The sequence below is a fragment of the Eptatretus burgeri genome, chromosome 7 (genome assembly GCF_056783735.1).
Source record: "Eptatretus burgeri isolate ZD-2024b chromosome 7, Ebu_testis_v1, whole genome shotgun sequence".
Taxonomy (NCBI): Eukaryota; Metazoa; Chordata; class Myxini; order Myxiniformes; family Myxinidae; genus Eptatretus; species Eptatretus burgeri.
In genome coordinates, this window is record NC_140967.1 from 63827169 (window position 1) to 63849959 (window position 22791).

The following is a 22791-nucleotide window of genomic DNA, read 5'->3' on the forward strand; positions in this document are numbered from 1 at the left end:
ACACAGACAGACATGGGATGTGTGGTGGGGACGTAGCTTAGCTTCACAGATTAAAAGGAACATGCATGAGAATAAGGGACGACGAGGAGCGCGAGTTAGTTCAGGGAATTTAGTTAGGAGAATGGCAGTGTGGAGTGATGTGAATTGAAAAGAGAAAAATGTACTTGATGAATGAGTGTTGGACAGCGGGCCCAAGAGTGAATGGAGCGAATGTGGTATGCATGGCGCGAATGACTGATTGGGGGGAGGAGTGAAACCCAGCCAAGGGACCCCGGGGTCAGTGTAATGTTAGTTAAATTTACCAAAAGGAGGTCGTTTTGTTGTTGGTGTTGAGAGAAGGCACGGAACCCATTTGGAGTGGTGCAGGAGTTCATGGACCGGCTGCAGGCGTGGCTGTTGAAAGGTGAGTATTTGTTTAGAGGGCACCCAGGGCACCGGACTAGTCGGCCAGGGTAGGCCAAGGGTCCACGGGACCGGGATAGTGTAGTGGGCACGGGCGACCCTCGGAAAGGGGCCCGTAGTGCCAAAATGCCATGTGGGTATCGGAGGGGGGCAATGCCAGAGAGGGCAACCCCCCACGTTCATAGGGAGCTGGTAGGCCCGGAGACAGCCTCAGGGCCTGGGGGTGCCATGGTTACAGTTCGGCAGAGGGGAAGTTCCTGCCAGTCGAGCCATGCTGCCCAGCCAGGAAATTGTGCAAGGGCACAAATGAAAATTCGAGGGCCAGGCCCAAATTTATAATGGACACCAACACAGGCAACGGGAATCATGGTTTTTAGAACCGATAGTTTAAAGTGACAGGCGTTTTGGAAAGCCCCGGGGTAGTTTAAAAGTTAATGAAACGCAGGATAGTTAGGAGATGTACCCCTTCGCACCATCCATCCCTTCGCTTTCTGTAGGCCGCTGGACCCACCTTGGGTGAGATTGCTGAACTCTGTAGGAGGCCATTCTGAGGCTTTGTTGGGCCTCGAGACAGGACGCTAGTCTCTCCCTATTCCCCTCCAGACAGGGAACATAGGAGTTGGGAGTAGGCTAGGTTGACAGGATAGGTTAGCCGGACAAAGACAGGAAGTGTGTTAGGGAGACGGAATTATAAAAGATAGAAAAAATAAAAGAAAGAAGAAAAAAATAATAATAAAAAGGGGCTAAATTTGGTTTGTGTTGCAAATTAAGGGAGTGGGTATGGACAGAGACAGGCAAAGGCGATAGGTTGGGGGGAGACGGTAGGGTATGTCCGAGCCCGCTTTCCGAGCGGCCGGCACCACCGCACTCCCTCTGCAGAACCTCACGGACCATTCCGAAGGCCGGCCAGCTTCACATGCCGGCCTGGTTATGTTACAGTGGCCTGTTACGCGTTTGCCTTGCCATGCCTTGTTCGCCTGCCTCTGCCATAACCCCATGCCTGCTGCCTTTTTGTTTGCATTGCCCCTCTGTTCATCATCATCACCATGTGCGCCAGGATCGTCCAGTGTTTACAAGGACTGCCCTGCAGACAGCCACATCACGGGGACTGCATTGAGCAGCCCGTGCATCGTTTTGCATCCAGTTCCATTTGTGTTTTGCATCTCCCATCTAGTTCATTCTTGTGTTTTGCTTCCATGCAGTTCATTCTTGTGTTTTGCTTCCATCCAGTTCACTTCAAGGAGGAGCCAGAGACTGCATTTGGGCAGCCTGGCTACCCCCCTTCAAATGGCCTGTGGGATGGCATATGGCATGCCAGGTTAGGGTGAGTTGCCTCCATCAGCTGGAAACTGAAAAAAAAGGTTCAGTGGCAAACTAAGGGCCTTTTGAACAGGCCCTGAAGACGTCTGACCTTCAGCTGCGGAGCACTCACCCTCACAAACTATTGACTAACTTTGCCATGCCTTCTTTCCCACAGATGCCAGGTCCTGAGCCATGGTTAGTGTAAAATAACAGATAAGTTAAGGTTGTAAATAAGTTGAACCCCACCTGCATGTCTGTCATAGCACTGGCAATAGAGTTAAGTCGTCCGAATAAGTCTGAGTTTGTTTAGTTAGTTACGCAGCGCATTAGGTTATTTATTTTTGGGACACGTATTTGAAAAAAAATAACAAAAATGTCGCACTCAGGGATCCGAAGGTAAAATGTACGAGGGGAAAAACTTACACATGCTGGTCACACGAAAATTTGACGACTCGGGACGAGTCTGTAAAAAGGGGAGGGGGTAGTGTTGCGAATCTGAAAGCTATGATCACACTCAACATTCAGGTCCTTTAGCTCAGTTATCTCGGTAAGTATGTGTTTTATAGATAGCTCCCCTTCCCTTGTTTAATGGGTAAATCAATGTAAATGTGCTGTGATTTATTTTAATAGTTAGGAGTTTTATCTCGATTCTGCGAAGAAGAAATACCACCCTCCTCTGCAAAGAAGAAGAACGACCCTCCAGCCCTGAGATTCTGAGACGTAAACAAGGATGACGGTTGATCAACTCCAGCCCCGGGATTTTCCCCGCGCGCCGGGAAGGGAGAGGAGGGAGCGAGTGAGCCAGCCGGGAGCGAGCGAGCCAGCCAGCCAGCGCTCCTGTCGTCGTCATCATCATGGCCTAGGAGGTCGAGAAGCGCTTCTGTCGTTGTGGAAGGAGAAGTCCCTGTCGTCGTTGTGGTCTGAGAGGTCTGGGCTGGTCGTGGCCGTCTAGAACGTCTTCTTCCTCCTCCGGAGGGTCGAACTCGAGAGGGACCATCCGCCGAACGGAGTCGAGGTTTTTGTGGCCGGGACGGGCGCCGACCGAGTCAGCCGGAAGACCGCACTAGGCGGAAAGGTCCAATATAGACTCTTACCTCCAGCTCACCTTCCCTCCGAGCTGGCGGTATTAATAAAGGCATTAGCCACCATTTCTTTTGTGTATGTGTGTGTGTCCGTGGGCCCGTCTGGTAAGTAGTGAATTGTTTAAGTGCCTTTGCTGTATATATTGCATTTATTATATTCGGAAAAGCTCTGCCTTATGTGCTCCCCTCATCCCCCCATTGCATAAAAAAATAAACCCCATTTGTTCAATGTTTTCAGCTCGTTCGTGTCCATTCTTGCATTGACTGAGCGTGTCGCGTGCTGGGGAAAATTAGCAAGGCCGTTGTGCCGCCGTAAGGGGACATCTGGACCGACGGTTCACAGAATCGTTCCGGAATCGGAATCGCACACAGAACGAGCGCGCCAGCGGCTCGTTTCTGTACGAGTTCCGTTGAGGGTGTGAAGACTCGGTAGATCGCCACGTGGTCTCAAGGTATTTTGAGATTTGGCGAATAACCCTGTACCACGTGGTGGAAATATTGACGCTTCACGGTCCAAAACAAAGGACCCGTCGACTCCGGACTTATCTGGGGCGACGATCTGAATTCCGGGAGATCAGTCGAGCCGATTCCACTGCTCCATCTGGTGGTCGAGCTCGTCGGCCGACGTCCCGGCCCCTCAACATTTGGTGTCAGAAGTGGGATGTGAACCCATCCACCTCTGTAAATTTGCAGGTTTGAATCCGCAACATTTGGTAGTCAGGAGTGCGATTCGGCCCCTCGGCCTCCGTAGCGAAATTGACGGATTCATATCAGGGGTGTAGGGAGCGAACCCCCCCCCTGTTTCCCCAAATAGCGAGCATTATTAAATTTTATTCCCAGCACCATCTTGCCTGGCCAAGACGAGCTGAGCCAGGTGGGTAGTGATAATAGTGTAGATGAACCCACGGCCCAGAACGAAACCACCGTGCAGGACAGCCCCATGCAGGAACTTTCCCCGCGACCAAACCTTGAGGTCGTATTGGAAGCGGCGGGGGCGGCGGTATATGACCCCCCCTCTCCGTCAAACTCCTCCCCCGACCCTTGGCGGATCTGCGCCCGACCAAGGCGAATCGGCTTCGTCAGGGTCGTTCGATATGAACCAGTTGGGGGAAATGTTGATGGGAATGATGAAACAAATGGACGCGAACGCACGCGACATGCAAAATGGATGCAAATGCACACGATATGCAAAACAAAATGGATGCGAGCACGCAAAGCATCAGGGGCGATTCACAAGTCACGAACGACAAGATTGATGACATGAGGGGTGACATGGATACAAATATGCGAACACTGAGCCGGTGAGATGCAGTGCATGGGGTTAGGCCTGCAGACAGGCTTGGACGGGATGAAAAGCACCATGGCGCACCACGTGGCAGAGACACCGAACCAACGAGGGGGAGTGTGGAGGTTTGGCGACTCACAATGGGGACGGGTGAGGTCGGGGTGACGAGGGACGCCGTCACGATAATTAGGGAGACGTGTAGGACGAGACACGTGGAGGTGACGGAGACGCGGATAATAAAAGAAATAAAGGAAGAAACTAATAAACACGAGGAGACAAAAGGGGTGAGGGAGACACAAATAATTTAATGAGACGACAAAAAGAACAACAGAGATGCGGGAGATAGAAAAGGTAGAGGAGGGACTACACGATGCAAGGGAGCACACACACGTAGGAGTAATAGGGGACAATGGGGTTGAGCTAGGGGAATGTCTTGTGACCCGATGCGAGCAGCAGGACAGCCTCCTTCAGGAACGAAGGGAGGAAATATGCTCCCTTGAAGCAGATCGCGACGAGGTGAGTCCGGTCGTGCCGAACGAGGTGGAGCGAATGAGTGCTGTTAACGGGTACACATGCAGCTTGGGGGTATGGAGGGCCTGGGAGTGCTTGTGGTAGCGCGAATCCCCAGCGTGAATGTCCCGGTGTGTGTGGTAAAAGGTAAGAATGTGTCGAAATGTGTGGTGAAACGTGCGCATAGTGTGAGTGTCATGGCGTGCGTGAGTGCACGCATGGAGATGGACGGACCGGTCCAGACAGGAGACGGGTGTGGCGAGCCTTTTGCGCCGTATAAAGTTATTGTGGAAATTGCGCCGGCTTCGCAGAACGTTGTGTCCAAGGTCCGTTCCTCGTTTTTGGAGTGGCCTGGGCGAGCGCGACTCAGAAAGCCGGCACGTGAACGTCCCGCATTTCGAAAAAGACCGTCGCGTGGACGGTTAAAATGGCGGCGAGAGTTGGGTGAATGTGGAACACGGGGGTTCCCATGTGCGCGTGGGCATGTGTCCGGGGCATCACGTGCTGCATACCGCGTGTTCTGTTCGTGGAGCGGGTTCCCGGGACGAAACGCGCGCGCCGGCTGCAGGCTCGTTGCGCGGGTGACGTCACCGGGAATCTCGCGGCACGAATGCAGAAAAACAGCGCACGTCGTCCCGCGTGGGGAATTCCCCGCGAGCGTGTGCTGTTTGGGATGTACAGAGTGACGTCATGGCTGCACGGATCAGCCTTTGGAAGGGACGTTGGCATCACCCAGAGGGACGAATGGGCTTGCCGAAAAAACGCCACCATGGCGGTGCAGGAAAGGAAAAGAAGAAAAAAAAGCCTCGCTTCCAGTGCAGAGCCCAGTATTTGGGCAAAGGAAGCACGAGTTAGCGGGATGGGTTAGTTTAGTTAGACCGGCTTCATGGGGACATGGGTTGTTCTTCATGGAGCCGTGGAATGGGTTAGTTAGGGGATTTTAGAATAGATTTAGAAAATGGATTTTTGGATTTCTGGAAGACACAGACAGACATGGGATGTGTGGTGGGGACGTAGCTTAGCTTCACAGATTAAAAGGAACATGCATGAGAATAAGGGACGACGAGGAGCGCGAGTTAGTTCAGGGAATTTAGTTAGGAGAATGGCAGTGTGGAGTGATGTGAATTGAAAAGAGAAAAATGTACTTGATGAATGAGTGTTGGACAGCGGGCCCAAGAGTGAATGGAGCGAATGTGGTATGCATGGCGCGAATGACTGATTGGGGGGAGGAGTGAAACCCAGCCAAGGGACCCCGGGGTCAGTGTAATGTTAGTTAAATTTACCAAAAGGAGGTCGTTTTGTTGTTGGTGTTGAGAGAAGGCACGGAACCCATTTGGAGTGGTGCAGGAGTTCATGGACCGGCTGCAGGCGTGGCTGTTGAAAGGTGAGTATTTGTTTAGAGGGCACCCAGGGCACCGGACTAGTCGGCCAGGGTAGGCCAAGGGTCCACGGGACCGGGATAGTGTAGTGGGCACGGGCGACCCTCGGAAAGGGGCCCGTAGTGCCAAAATGCCATGTGGGTATCGGAGGGGGGCAATGCCAGAGAGGGCAACCCCCCACGTTCATAGGGAGCTGGTAGGCCCGGAGACAGCCTCAGGGCCTGGGGGTGCCATGGTTACAGTTCGGCAGAGGGGAAGTTCCTGCCAGTCGAGCCACGCTGCCCAGCCAGGAAATTGTGCAAGGGCACAAATGAAAATTCGAGGGCCAGGCCCAAATTTATAATGGACACCAACACAGGCAACGGGAATCATGGTTTTTAGAACCGATAGTTTAAAGTGACAGGCGTTTTGGAAAGCCCCGGGGTAGTTTAAAAGTTAATGAAACGCAGGATAGTTAGGAGATGTACCCCTTCGCACCATCCATCCCTTCGCTTTCTGTAGGCCGCTGGACCCACCTTGGGTGAGATTGCTGAACTCTGTAGGAGGCCATTCTGAGGCTTTGTTGGGCCTCGAGACAGGACGCTAGTCTCTCCCTATTCCCCTCAAGACAGGGAACATAGGAGTTGGGAGTAGGCTAGGTTGACAGGATAGGTTAGCCGGACAAAGACAGGAAGTGTGTTAGGGAGACGGAATTATAAAAGATAGAAAAAATAAAAGAAAGAAGAAAAAAATAATAATAAAAAGGGGCTAAATTTGGTTTGTGTTGCAAATTAAGGGAGTGGGTATGGACAGAGACAGGCAAAGGCGATAGGTTGGGGGGAGACGGTAGGGTATGTCCGAGCCCGCTTTCCGAGCGGTCGGCACCACCGCACTCCCTCTGCAGAACCTCACGGACCATCCCGAAGGCCGGCCAGCTTCACATGCCGGCCTGGTTATGTTACAGTGGCCTGTTACGCGTTTGCCTTGCCATGCCTTGTTCGCCTGCCTCTGCCATAACCCCATGCCTGCTGCCTTTTTGTTTGCATTGCCCCTCTGTTCATCATCATCACCATGTGCGCCAGGATCGTCCAGTGTTTACAAGGACTGCCCTGCAGACAGCCACATCACGGGGACTGTATTGAGCAGCCCGTGCATAGTTTTGCATCCAGTTCCATTTGTGTTTTGCATCTCCCATCTAGTTCATTCTTGTGTTTTGCTTCCATCCAGTTCACTTCAAGGAGGAGCCAGAGACTGCATTTGGGCAGCCTGGCTACCCCCCTTCAAATGGCCTGTGGGATGGCATATGGCATGCCAGGTTAGGGTGAGTTAGGAGGTCGAGAAGCACTTCTGTCATCGTGGAAGGAGAAGTCCCTGTCGTCGTCGTGGTCTGAGAGGTCTGGGCTGGTCGTGGCCGTCTGGAACGCCTTCTTCCTCCTCCTCCTCCTCCTCCTCCTCCTCCTCTGGAGGGTCGAACTCAAGAGGGACCATCCGCCGAACGGAGTCGAGGTTTTGGTGGCCGAGATGGGCGCCGACCGAGTCAGCCGGAAGACCGCCCGAGGCGAAAAGGTCCAATATAGACTCTTAACTCCAGCTCACCTTCCCTCCGAGCTGGCGGTATTAATAAAGGCATGAGCCACCACTTATTTTGGGTGTGTGTGAGTGTGTCCGTGGGCCTGTCTGGTAAGTAGTTAATTGTTTAAGTGCCTTTGCTGTATAGACTTGCATTTCTTATATTCGGTATAGCTCTGCCTTATGTGCTCCCCTCATTCCCCCATTGCATTATAAATAAACCCCCATTTGTTCAATGTTTTCAGCTCGTTCGTGTCCATTCTTGCATTGACTGAGCGTGTCGTGTGCTGGGGAAAATTAGCAAGGCCGTTGTGCCGCCGTAAAGGGACATCTCGACCGACGGTTCTCGGTGATTAAACCGCTCAGAATTGCACATGGAATGAGCGCGCTAAGCGGCTCGTTTCCGTACGAGTTCCGTTGAGGGTGTGAAGACTCGGTAGATCGCCACGTGGTCTCTAGGTATTTTGAGATTTGGCGAATAACCCTGTACCACGTGGTGGAAATATTGACGCTTCACGGTCCAAAACAAAGGACGAGTCGACTCAGAACTTATCCGGGGTGACGATCTGAATTCCGGGCGATCGGTCGAGCCGACTCTACTGCTCCATCTGGTGGTCGAGCTCGTCGGCCGAAGTCCGGCCCCGCAACATTAACTCCTGCTCCCCTTGTTGTCAGGTCAGTTCTACGTTAGCTCTTATACGAGCTTTGACATTGCATACAAAAAAAACAAAAACGAATTTATTGTGTTAACATCAGCTACAGAGTATGAGGAAGAGGGACGGAAAGATAAATAAATTTGGGGAGGCGGGGGCGGAGGTCAGAAGGAGAAGCCCCCTGCCAAGATTATGTATGGTCCTATCACTGTGTATTTTAGGGAAGAGTTGTGCATGTTTGTAGATCTTGAAGAATTAGGGTGAAAAGTAAAAGTAACAACAAAAGTATTAAATGTACATTTCAATAATACCAGCAGAGTACCCACTCTCTGGATAGGTAGAGTTTCCACTACTTGCTGATCAAAAGGGAGAGAAGAATTATTTTGATGTTTGTGTGGTGTTTACGTCGAAAGGGTGTAAATTAGGTCTTGGGTCGAAGGGGTGAAAGGGGTCCAGAGGGTATAGAGGGTCTATAAGAGTCTTTAAGGTTCTAAAGAACTAAAGGGTATGTTCCAATAGTAGTTAGGGTCTAAAAGGGTCAAAGGAGTTTAAAGTGTTAAAGGGGTGTAAGGAGGCTAAAGGGGTCTAAATGGTGTAAAGGTTTAACAGGTATGATCAAGGGGTCTTAAAAGTGTCTAAAGTGTAATAAAGGGTCTAAAGGGTATGTTCAAAATTGCAATAGTAGTTGGGGTCGAAATGGGTTGAACAGGATCTACAGAAACAGCCTGCCATCCTTCCGAGGTCAGCAAAATGAGTACCAGCTTCCTGGGATGATTGAGCCATCCGAGTATCCTGCGTCGGTATGGCGACCCATCCAGAATTGTACCAAATAGCCCAGGAGACTGCTTTGGCAGCACCGAAGCTCTGTACAGAGTATGGTCCCGATGGATTTGGACTTTGAAGGATCGATAGGGTCAAGGGGCCGAAGCAATCTAAAGGGGATTAAAAAGTCTAAAGGGGTTGATGGGGTCTAAAGAGGTGTTAATGTCAAAACGGTCTAACGCATCTTAAAGGGTCTAATATGTCTGAAGGGTCTCAAAAGGTCTAAAGGGTCTAAATGGGTCTAAGCAGTGTCAATAGTTCAAAGGTTTAAAAGCTACATTCCAATAGTACATAATTAATAGACGTAGTCACTGTGCAACTGAGGTTCAAAGAGTACATAATTAAGAGAGACACGAACAGGGTACCCATCTCCGAATGGTCCGTACTGTAAATGTCTCACCTCAAATGAGAAATTTCTTGGAGTGTGTATTGGTAGAAACTGGAATTCAACGTAAAGTGATGATGTGGACAGTAACCCGTGGTACATGTTCACCTTTTGTGGTGGAAGAAAAGAAAACTTCACAGCTTGGTCCATGAATCGTGACCCCTTACCGAAATGAAGGTGTATACTTTGAGCGCACACTGGGAGCACTCCATTCCACATTCTGAAACCCGCATATGAAGATACCAGTCAACGCCACACACGCACGCACGCACGCACGCACGCACACACACACACTTTGAGACCTGGGACTGCTCCATTTCACTTTTTGAAACTCATATATGGAGATACCAACCAATACACACACACACACTTTGAGACCTGGGACTGCTCCATTTCACTTTTTGAAACTCATATATGGAGATACCAACCAATACACACACACACACACACACACACACACACACACACACACACACACACACACACACACACACACACACACACACACACACACACACACACACACACACACATTTTGATGAAGATCTGAATCCAGATCTGGATATGAGAATGATTAAATTTCATAAATGAATCTTCACCTTCAAGACATAGGGACAAAAATGATATATTACATGATATCTCAAAAAGTTGTGGACGGATTCAGACGAAACTCTGTGGATACATTAGGTCGGTGATTAGAGCAAGCTCATTAGATTTTGGTTGAGGTCTAGATCCAGATCTGACTTATCAGTGGAATTCAAAGCAAAAACTGTTCAGCCTGGTGGAGGTATGTGTTTTACCGAGTGCAATTCTAGTTTTGAGTGTATATTTGTAGAAACGGGAATTCAACGTAAAGTGATGATGTGGATCATGACACATGGTACATGCTTACCATATAGACAATGGCAGTCTGCTCAGAAGAACAATAGTGATTTAAATTGGCAAATATGCTACCATTTCATGTCAGATCGTTTTGTAAATGGTATGAACAGCAACAACATATTGTCATCAACTTGACACCGGCAAAGTATTTGTAACGGTTAAGATGACCTGATTACCCCTATCTCTCCCTCCGTCACCCAGAAGATGCCACCCTCCATCCAACACCACACCTTTACCCCCTCGTCCATCCAATTGCTCCTCACTTTATGGGCTCTGTACGGTGGAAAACCACTATGACATCACCAAATATAAAGAAAAGGATTTTCTTTTTTTTTTTTTACATTTAACCAAATATGGTTTGACAGGCAGTTCCTATTTGGCCATAAAAGGTCTTAACAAATTGCCATTACAAAAGTTGAACACAATTTTTCGACAATGGGCCAACAGATTTTGATATTTTGATCAAAACAAAAAAAGCAAAAATTCATTGTACGATTTGTTGTCAATCATTTATTAACACAGGATTGTTAACAATAACGTGTTATAACGGATTCATTAAAATGAGTGTTCATTGTAATGAGACTATGCCTGAATAAAAAATCATGTCCCTTGTATCAATCAAGTACAAATATATTTCTCAGCTGAAAGAGAAATTTAAATAGAACAGCAACAATTTCATTTACCACCATTCAAAATAAATAACCATACTTTCCATTCATTCTCAATGAAATGAAAAATGTATCTGGAGTGGTTTCTACTCAAGATTTCTATTCTTCCTTAATGTGAACAGTGTAGTGTTTAAAAGGGGAGGAAAGGGACAAGGCCTTGGCTCTTATCTCCCCCTCTCCTCTTTCTGCCAATCGATTCATGGAGCCGTCACGGAGACAGTCTGACCTAAGGGACATGGCGCTAATTTCACTGAGGATCGAGGTGATGATCTGTGTTCGATTTGGCTTTGTCACATTAAAACTTTTTTTTTTAAAGGCCAAAAACATGCTCTATTATTTACATGGCTTTTGCTACTATTACTACTACCACTCATACTACTACTACTACTACTACTCTTACTATGTTGTGCTGTCCTGCCAGTCCAGATGCTCCACTTGCATGACTTTAATCAAAGTATTTAAAAGTTTGGGGGTGGTAAGTTTGTTTGGAAAATCTCTATATTAGGGTTGACAAATACGAAGAAGATAGATTGAGATTTGAGAAGAAAACCATAGTTACAAGGAGTTGTTTTAAAATCAAACCACACAAAAATAAAATAGGCACAGCTTTGCTGCCCAGCAATGATGCAATCAGCAGCCAAGTACTGTGTACAAGACAAGTAGACACAAAAAGAAGTCAGGAATGAAATTATTCATGATGTTGATTTATCAATGAACATAATGTGAATCATTGATGAATCAGGAAAATAAGAGGTGAAATGCAAATGTGTAAAATCCATGAGATGATTGGTGCATTATTACTGATGAAATCTAAAGATTTCGTAAGTATATTGATGACTTCCGTCATCTGTTTCTTTGTAGGCACGATAACTCGAGAACGGAAGAAGCTACCAATGTCAAATTACACCACGTGATTCAGGAGGGTGATGGCTAGTGCTGATTCGATTTTGGTCAAAATCGGTCAAAGGTCATGGTCACAGTGAGGTCAAACATTCGATTTTTGATGGTTTGGTACAGAATCATCGTAGAAACTTCTGGTTTGCGTCGCTACCTACTCTAGAGACAGCTTTTATTAGACAAGGTCAGAGGTCAAGTTGACGATTTCGTACGTACCAGTCTATGACTGTTTGTTTTTTTTCTTCTTCAGAAAAAACCAGGATTTAACATGTGATTATAGGTTTTACCAACTGAAAGTTGATAAATGTGAAGTTAACTGTCATGGGAAGCAAAATGAAGCGGACATTTCGGAGGTTACATCCTTCATCGGAGCAAGATGAAAAAGAGCTATTTTTCCACAATGAATGGTTAGCAACTGAATCGGCAGCTTCACTTTGCTTCCCATGGTGGTTAGCTCACTTTAGTCAACCTTCAGTTGATAAAAAAAACCTTCCTTTACAATTATGCCCCGACACAGACAGAGACTAGCCTTGACAAACAGTGGCATTCTTCTGAGTGTTCGCTGTACAGGAGTGGTGAAATATTTTGTGGATAAGGGACATGTGTACCGAATGTGAGCCAACATAGATTAAACATGTGAGTCGATGTTCATTTAAAACAGATGAAAGTTGGTGTCAACATGTCTGTATAATGTATTTATCATTGTAGTCAATGTCATCATCATTGTAATGAAGTAGAGGCCCTACAAGTGGGGTTGTGACAGCTTGTGTTGATACAGAACTGGACTTGGCACGATATGAATCCAAGAATGTCAGATTCACAAATATGTGAATGGACAAATCTACATGCATATCTGGTCCTGTTCAGGCTCCACGAATGTCATGAATGAGCTCCAAAAAGGGGATACAAGGCATTTGCTGATAACATTAGGCAGTCAATACTAACTGAGAGTAAAGGGTTGGGATGGTGGGGGTAGGAGAGGGATCTTGCTGATTAAGGGTGCAGAGGGGACATAATACTGACACAACTGTGTCTTCACCATAGCTGTTTCTGTTGTTCTTTATCACACAATTCTCTCTCCTCCTCAGCTCTTTGACACTTTTGTTCCAGATTCTGTCGACTCTCACAAACAACCATTCAGAATGGTTTTCCAAATCACCACACATCAAAGCTGTGCATGTCATGGCGCCAGTAGGGATTATATCCAAAGCAAGAAAGATTTAAGCCTTGATTCAGACACTTAATCCATTTAGGTCGGGGTCAGGTATGGGAGCACGTGCCAGAGCAGCGCGTCGCTGCATCCACTTTCCGCCGGTACTCCAGGGGCCTCCGTCTGGCCATCCCCCCAGGCAGATGCCTGGCCCATCCTGATCTCCTTGAGATGCCGATCAACCTGCTGCAACCATGAGGCACGTGGTCGGCCCATTGGCCTCCTTCACTCAGGAGACTCCCCTCACTGAGAGAATCTGGTGAGCAGGATCAGCATCAGGAAAATGAGCCACATGTCCATACAGCCGCAGCTGACACTCACGGACTATGCAGGTAACAAATCTCATTTGAGTCTCTCTCAGCAACCGCTTGTTGGACACAAAGTCCGACCAGCGATAGCCAAGGATTCTCCGAAGAGACCTGGTATCAAAGGAATTAAGTCTCCGTCTCAGATCCTTGGTCAGAGTCCAAGTCTCACATCCATAGAGCAAGACTGGAAGTACCAAGGACCTGAAGACTCGGACTTTCGTCCTCCCGCACAGGTACCGGCAGCACCACACCCCATGATCCAGTGAATCAATGACTCCCCAGGCCCGACCCAGACGTCTATTGACCGCTGACTCGCAGCCAGCAGAGACATGAATATCACTGCCAAGGTAAGTGATCTCCATGACCTCAACATGCTCAGCACAAACAGGCACAGACAGGACAGCAGCATCCAAGCTATCATTGAAAGTCTGGATCTCAATTTTGACCCAGGAAACCCATAACCCCAGCGGCTCCGACTCCTCATTCAGCACCTCGAGGACCCCCAAAAGGATATCTAAAGTCTCTGCAAAGATGACTGCATCATCTGCGAAATCGAGGTCAGAGATCTTGACATTCCCAAATGATGCACCGCAGCTTCATCTCTCCAACATCCTCCCTAGAATCCAGTCCATACAAGTGCTGAAAAGTGTGGGGGCCAGTACACACCCCTGACAAACTCCAGTAACAACTGGAAATGGCACCACCACATCTCACAGTCAGAGATGGCACCACCACATCACACAGCACTCTCAGTACCAGAGTAGAGTTCAGACATCAGATTGATCAGTTTTAGTGGCACCCCACACAGACCAAGAATCCTCCATAGGGCATCCCGATTCACTGAATCAAATGCTTTAGAAAGATCAACATAGGATGCAAGCAGCCCCTGCCGAAACTCTCGACTGTGTTTGGTGAGGACCCGAAGAGCAAGGATACGGTCAATCGTTGACCTCTTTGGTACAAAGCCTGACTGATCTGGACGCTGGTGCTCAAGCAAATGGTGGCGAACCCTATCAAGAATTAGCCGAGCAAAGACCTTGTCCGGCACTGAGAGCAGTATCACCCCTCGGTAGTTGTCGCAGTCTTGGCGATCACTCTTCCCTTTCCAGAGAGGGACAACAAGGCCCCTCTTCCAGTCAGTTGGGATGACGCCTGTGTTCCAGGCAGAGCACAGAACTGCATGCAATGACACGAGTGCAGCATTTCCACCAGCCTTGAGAAGTTCAGCATGGATGCCACAGATCCCTGGAGTTTTACCCCATTTCAGCGCAGCCTGTGTTTCCACAAGCGAAGGTGGACCACAGTTGATTGGAGGGTCAGCAACAGGGATTGTAACACCCCTGACGCCCAATTCGACAGCTGGTGGATCAGCCTCATACAACCGCTCAAAGTAACCAGCCCAGCAGGCCTTCACTTCAGACCCCTCTGTCAAGAGCCTACCACTCTCTGCTCTAACTGCAATACACCGAGGGATGGGCTTGGATGAACGCAATGCGCGAATTCCCCTGTAAGCAGGACGAGAATCACTTGACCACAGGTGATGCTCTACCCCCTCACAGATTCCTCACACATAGGCCTCCTTGTCCACCCTTAGTACACGTACAGTTTTATGCCTCAGCTCCCTGAACAGCTCAGCTCTGCCATTCAGCCTGGCCCTGCAACTCTGGTCAATGGTATCCAGTGTCCCTTGAGAGACAAAATTCTTCTTTGCCCTCCGATGAGTTTCAAGACATCCACCGGCAACATCAAGGATGTTGCGTCTTGAAGGCGCTCCACAACTCTTCAGGACCTCCCAAAGCACCCAGACCCCCCAAATCTCCACTCAGCTTGTTTGCAAACTTCTCAGCTACCCTCTCATCCTTGAGCTTGCCAACATCCAGCTGAGGCTGTGATGGTACCATTCTCCTGGATTTAAGGTGCAACTTCAGAGTTACTACAACAAGCCGGTGGTCAGTGTTGAGGAACTGAGCACTCCGGTAGACCCTCCAGTTCTGGATCATCCTCCATCGACCGTCAACGAGGACATGGTCAATCTCCTTTGCCACACCGCCAGCGTTGGAATACCAAGTCCAGCGATGAGCTTGTGGGCGCTGAAACCATGAACCAGCCACCCTAAGTCCATGACTTCTTGCAAAGTCAAGGAACTTAGTGCTATTCTGATTCATAGTTCGTGACCCATGGGGACCAACACACGTCTCATAACCATCCCTATCAGTTCCAGTTGATGCATTGAAATCCCCCAAGACTAGAAGTGTATTTCGTCTGGGGCACTGATCAACCACAGACTCGAGTGTGGCGTAGAACGCATCCTTCACGGTGAGATCACTCGCCTCAGTCGGAGCATAAACAGAGATCAGGGAAATGACACCCAAGGAGTGATGAATCCTTAGTCTCATAATTCGCTCCTTGACCGGTGTTACCTCAATTATCATTGGAGTCAGATATTTGGACACAGTTACAGCAAATCCTTGGGTATGGTAACCATCAGAGCGACCAGACCAATAGTAGGTGTAACCACCCACCATGATCTTGCCGCAATCCACTCTCCGAACCTCAGAGAGAGCTGCAATACCGATGTCCAAACGCTTGAGCTCAGATGATAACAGAAACAGGTGATCATCCTCTCTTAGGGATAGGACATTCCAGGCACCCACCCGAGGGGACAGCCTCAGGTTAACCCAAAGAGACCGCCGTCTGGTGGACGACACCTCAGCACCACTCCGACACACTCTCCCGCAATCTGACCTGGGAATGTTACCCCGTGGTTTCCCTCCTTTCATTAAAGATTGGGGGTCCTGAAGGCTTTGCCCCAATCCCATCATCTGGTGAGCTGCCCTGCGGAGGGAAACTGCACAGGGGGTACTCCCACAGAGTGGGTTTTCAGATTTATTTGCGTTTTTGTGTTTTGCGGAATGAAGGGTTTTACAGTGGCCGGAGTGCAAATCCTGCCACCAACCTCCTAATAAGAAGTGACCCAACTGCAGGAGGACGTCCGCAGACACAGTTGGGCACTAGATATGGATGGCCGTTGGCTCACAAGGAGCTCCTCCGCCCTTTGACAGGTTTTGTTTTTAATCCTGCTGGGTGTCCATATCCAAACACCCTCCTCACCAAAAAATCTGGTGGGGGAGACGGTTTAGTCACCGACAACCCGACCATGGAACAGGTTGGTGCAGGTTTACATGATACCTGCAGCAAGTCACAGATCTAATCTGGCCTGACCTGGCTGATGATGGGAAATGGGGATTTACAGACATACAAAGTACATTCCAGGGTGGTCTAAAAGTCCTGCCCCATAGGAGGAAGAGAGGAGATTGGAACCATACTTTGTGCAGAGCGTTGGTGCTGCCAAAGCAGTCTCCTTGGCTATTGGGTACAATCCTCGATGGGTCGCCACTCCGACACAGAATACCAGCATGCTGGCACTCATTTTGCTGACCTCCGAAGGATGACAGGCCGAGTTCACCCTACATCGTATTAATTCAACAGCTGAGCGGGATTTGAACTCCGGACCAAAGCCCGCCACCCTCACCATTAAGCCAACACCAGGCATGCTCCATAGGGTATACTGTATGTGCAGTGTCCGCAAAAGTATTCACCCACATCCAAATTTTTCACATTTTGATGACACCTGAGTTTATTTCATGATGCTTTAAAATCAAACTTAATATATCGAGTCTTCACTAACGACTCCAAAGTGATAAAGCTAAAAAATGCAGATAAAATGTGAAAAAGTTAGATTAACAGATAAAATCAGACGATTCTCAGTTGCAGAAGTATTCAAACCCTTTGCCCAATTAATCCTAAATCACTTCAGGTGCAAATTTATTTGTTTGAAAGGTTATAAAATAAGTGTAATAAGTTTCACCTGTCTGTAATCATTGGTGTCACTTAAAATTAATCACACCCACTTATCTAAAGAGTTTAAAGGTGCAACTCACTTGGTCAACCAACAAGGCAAACATGAAGACCAAGGATCCTTCCAAAGAAGTCAGACATGAAGTGGTGGAGCAGCAACGTTCAGGAGAGGGTTATAAGAAGATTGCAAGGTCACTCATTATCCCTGTGATTATGTTGAAATGTATCACTAAGAAGTGGAGGACGTATCATACCACCAAGACTCTTCCCACATCAGATCGCCCATCCAAACTCAGCAGCCGGGCAAGCAGGAAACTGGTTCGGGATGTCACTGTAAATTCAGCAATGACTTTGAAAGAACTGCAAGGCTCTGTATCCAAAATGGGGTTCATTGTTCATCAATCAAAAATATCCTGTTCCCTTCACAAAGCTGGCCTCTATGGGCAGGTAGCAAGAAAGAAGCAATTACTGAAAAATATGTATCTAAAAGCTTGCGTGGAGTTTGTGAAAAAGCATCTTAATGATACTGTAGGGATGAGGAGAAAGGTTTTGTGGTCAAATAGGACAAAAATTGAACTTTTTGGTCTAAATTCAAACATTACATCTGATGCAAACCTAACACTGCACATCACCCAGTTAACACCATCCCTGCCTTCAATCATGGTGGTGGCAGCATCATGTTATGGGGCCACTCTTCATTAGCAGGGACTAGCGAGCTTGTCAGGATGGAAGGGACAATGGATGGGACAAAGTAAGGAGAATCCTTGATGAAAACCTGCCTGAATTGGCCATGAATCTGAAACTGGGTAGGAAATTCACATTTCAACAGGACAATAATCTGAAGCACAGAGATAAAGCCACACTGGAGTGGTTGAACAAGAATAAAATAAATGTTCTTGAGTGGCCCAGTCAAAGTTCTGACTTGAACCCAGTTGATCATTTATGGTGAGACTTGAAGATTGTCGTCCATCAACAATCCCCATCAAACTTGTCAGAACTAGAGCAATTTTCACGTCAAGAATGGGTAAAGATTTCACTATCTCACTGTACAAAGCTGGTAGAGACCGACCCAAAAATACTCATAGCAGTCATTGCAGCAAAAGGTGTTTCCACCAAGTACTAACCTTTGGGGCTGAATACTTTTACAACCAGTGAATTTTGATTTGTACATGTTTTTTGCTGGTATTCCTGACATGAAACCTCCTTCAACTATAACAGTGTTTAGATTGATAACTTCAGTTATGAATAAAAAAGTTCATTTGGAAAAATAGTTTCTACATAATCCACAATTCATCAAAATGTGGCATTATTGGAGGGGGCTGAAATCTTTTCCGGCCACTGTGTATGTGCATATGTATACTACGTATGTACGTACACACACACACACACGTGTATATATATATATATATATATATATATATATATATATATATATATATATATATATATATATATATATATATATATATATATATATATATATATCCAATGCTGTTCTAGCTAAAGAAGCTGCATAAAATAAATATTAAAAGCTGCACAAGGTAAGCCCTTTGCTGTTTCAAACTTTGTTCCTCTGGAGCTGCAAAACTTTCAGAAGTACTACATACTACATGAGAATCTCAATGCTGCTACACACCCCCTCAGCCACTGGACCATTTCATCGCTTATTGGCAAGTCACCAGTGATAGAGAAGACAGAAAAGCACACCACACGAAGACAGAAACGCGCACCACCGAGGCTCCCAAGAATGTACCACATGCAATGTCAATAGCAGTTAACATACTGTTAGGAATTCGCGCCCACCGGCGTGCGATCGGCCGCTCGACTCGAATGGCGGCCGCCTCACCCACCGGAACGGACAATTCAGTCGTGACCCTCTCGGAACAACGCCGGGAGCTAGTCACGGGTGGGGGTTTAACCTTACCACGATCGTGCCAATTGCCCACCCGCGCAGGATAGGGTTGCTCACCAAATTCGACCTACTGAAGTGCCTGCGCGAGTGGTCGACCAGGCGATCGTACCACGCCACAGGCCGACTCCGGACACGAACCGCTTAAGCGGTCCGTTCCATGCTACAGTGATAACCGAGTGGTGCTATCGTCGGCCTTGACGGTTCCAATTAATTACCAGGCATTTTAAACCCACTACGAACCCCTTACATGATGCAAGATGGAGGGTCAATAAAAAAGGAAAAGAGACGAAGCAGAGCGGGAACAATTACACAAGCACGTTTAATTGCACATGCAGAGCAGCACAGAAGGCACGTATACAGTCACAATCATCATGTACAATAAAGCAAAAGCAAGTCAAGAAATGGCACGTACACACAATCACAGGCAAAAGAGATGTCCCGACTAAACCCGACACATGGCAACACTTAACCAGTTTTACTTCAAGGACAGGCGCCACCCACAGTCATTTACACGAACCCAAAGGAAAAGAGAAAGATGCAACTTCCCTGCATGCGTCGTCCAGCGTCGCGTCCTTGACCTCAAATCCGAGCCTCCCCTGATGTGGTCTGCGACTCGCACCTCGCGCCGGCACGTGTAGCCGCTCCGCGCCACGAACGGGGCTTCCGGCACCTGGCAGAAGGCTCACCCTCTCCCATTGTAGACGGCGACAGGGCCCAGGACGAGGATGCGCCGACTCGACTCCCTCCAGCTGGACTCGTAGGAGAACTCTCTGAAGAACTCGTGGACGAACGAACCACCAACAGCAACAACCACATGCAGACGAGAGAGAGGAGAGAGAGGAGAGAGAGGAGAGAGAGAGGAGAGAGAGAGGAGAGGAGAGGAGAGGAGAGGAGAGGAGAGGAGAGGAGAGGAGAGGAGAGGAGAGGAGAGGAGAGGAGAGGAGAGAGAGAGCCCTGCCCATGTTCGTCCTTTATAGCGCGGAGCTCCGCCCTTCGCTCCGCCCCGTTTTTGGCTCCACCCTCCTTCGAGAGGGTTCTCGAAAAGGGGCGTTCCCTCACCCCGACCGCCTCACGCTGTTCATTCACCAATCGGCGGCGAGCTGCTCTTCTCCCCCCTTCCCTCACAGCAAGCGCGGGGAAGAATGGCGGGAAAAGCCCATACCACCAGCATCGTTGGTGGTTTTTGTTTGTTTGAAATAAAAGATAGAGTAAGAACAACGACTAACTGAAGGATCGCAGCCTGAATGGATCACATAAATTCCTTCTATACAACGGGTTTGGGCTAACGACACATGTACCTACAGAGATATCTCACCTGAGGGCCCTTTATGGTGTAATGCGAATTTCCACAGCCGTAACAATACAAATGAAAACAAGACCCAATCACGTTGCTCACCCATAACTGGAGGGAATAACCAATCAGCTCTCACCTAATCAATTATCCCAGGTGGCTCGGATTATAAATAAATTGACTCCTCCCATGTTCTTGCAAAAGAAGGTTGCGTAAAGCAACCATGAAAGCTACACAAGGTAAGCCCTCTGCTGTTTTTAACTCCACCCGAGGTCATGCTCACCAGGCTCAGTGGTGTAATAGTTAGAGCATCCACTCCAAGTCTGGGAGGTCGGCGGTTCAAACCCTGGCCGAGTCATACCAAAGACTTCAAAGAATGGTGTGTACTGCTTCCTTGTTTGACGCTCAGCTTTTAAAAGGCTAGATCATGGATAATCTCAATCGGTTGGCATTCATGGGGAGGAGGACATTCCTCCTTCATAAATGCCCTACTGATTGCAATGAGAAAAGTGGTGCCATTGTTGTGACATCAGTGGTACCTTGAGTATCCCGTGAAGTGACGGCACTTCCCCCAAGCTCATTGGCTGTGTCACGTGTTTGCCTCATCAGTATGTCCATATATATGTGTGTGTGTGTGTGCGTGTGTGTGTGTGTGTGTGAGACAGCTCTGTTACGAATCTTAGACCTCGTATAAAAAAAAAATTCCAGTGTCATATAAAGGTGAACAACAGGAATCAAAAATAGGTGTAATCTTCAGGAAGATGCTATGTGCTAAAGAGCTGGTAGAATGTGATTTGGTGTCATAGGTTCACAATATCTGTCACAGTGGACCTTCCAAGTTCAAATGTGGCTTGTATCCTCATATCCCAATGTTGAAAATTGAACAGGCAGGCCAAATCTATTGACAAATCGAGCCAGTAGAACTAAAAAAATAATAGGGAATGGCACAATGACATGTTTGAAATCTCCCAACATTTGGGTACAACGGGATGATGTCACGGTCTGTCGTTCAGCTCATTGCCAATGGTAGACCAATAGCATATTACGCAATGAACAGTTTTGAATTTACCCTACTGTCCCATTGCCTTTACTAATAGTGTGGATTTTGGTCTGCTTGGCTGGCACACAGACACATTCAGAGCTATCAGGTTTCTGGATAGGCAGCTCACTCACTTGCAAACCTCAGATAAAGAAGGTTAGAGTGAAGGACAATTCCAAACCAGGAGTTGAAGCTTCCAAATTTCCATTTTAACAGCCATTCTTACAATAATCTCATGCTCTCTGCTTCACATCCCAACTCACGCCCACACAAAGCACAGCTTCCTTTTGGTCTAAAATTCCACAAAGGGCAGCACTATAGAGCAGCTTTATTCTCCCTTGTTTTGCCAATATCTGTAGGCACAGAGGATTTGTTTTGTATGATCGCAGGCAGTCAGTGGAAAAGAGTGATGGGTGAGGTGCACGACCCAAGTAGTGGGATGATGAGGCTGCCACAAGGCTTCTCTGTCTGTCAGACTCCCTGTCTCCACTCTGTATTGGCTTGTGGAGACATCTAGCTCTCTCACTGTCAAACACTGGTTGGAGACGTACACTTTTACAAACGTAATTGAACACGTTGGTGTGGATGGTGAACAGCCACCTGAACACAGAATCTTTCCCAGGGTAATGATTTTCTTGCTCTTTTTGAAAATGAAATTAGTATTTTGATATAAACTAATGCAAACGCTGCAAAAGAACTGCACGCTGAACCTTTTGTTTGGTGGCACATGATAATAACCTGGGGAGATCTGTTCACCCTGCCTGGTAAGCTAGGCCTGTGTAGTCAGGGCTGAGTGTACTGACTTAAAACGTACTTTCGACCCACATTGGCTAAGCAGCAGTGATTGAGGCCACGTTAGCGGCCACCCTTGGGATGCTCAGATTTCCTCGTCTAGACGTATATTAACGATCCCGTCTGCCACTTCAGAGACAGAAAAAAAAAATTTGGGACTAAAAAAGGCTTTTAGAGAATCATAAATGCATTTTATCTTTCTCAATTTTCCCCTCTCTGGATATACCTTGGCCTCTGCATGAGGCTATCACACTAATTTGACCGTTACTGACAAGATGCTTGATAGTCCAGTAAGCGAAGCAACCTAAATAATTATATGAATCATTCCAGAAAGCCATAACGTCACCATCAAAACCCTTCATTCTCAAACCAAACCTTATCAATCCCTTTTAAAACCACAGTGCTCCCCACTCTTGTGCCAACTATAAATGGACCATCCTGAGTGAGGGACGCGCCTAAAGTGACAAGGCCTCATTAAAATTTCATTCCACGAAGTGCTTCGATAGCCCAGCGAGGAGCGCGCCCCGCGTCAAAATATCTGAAATATATTTCCCCAAAGGGCCCCA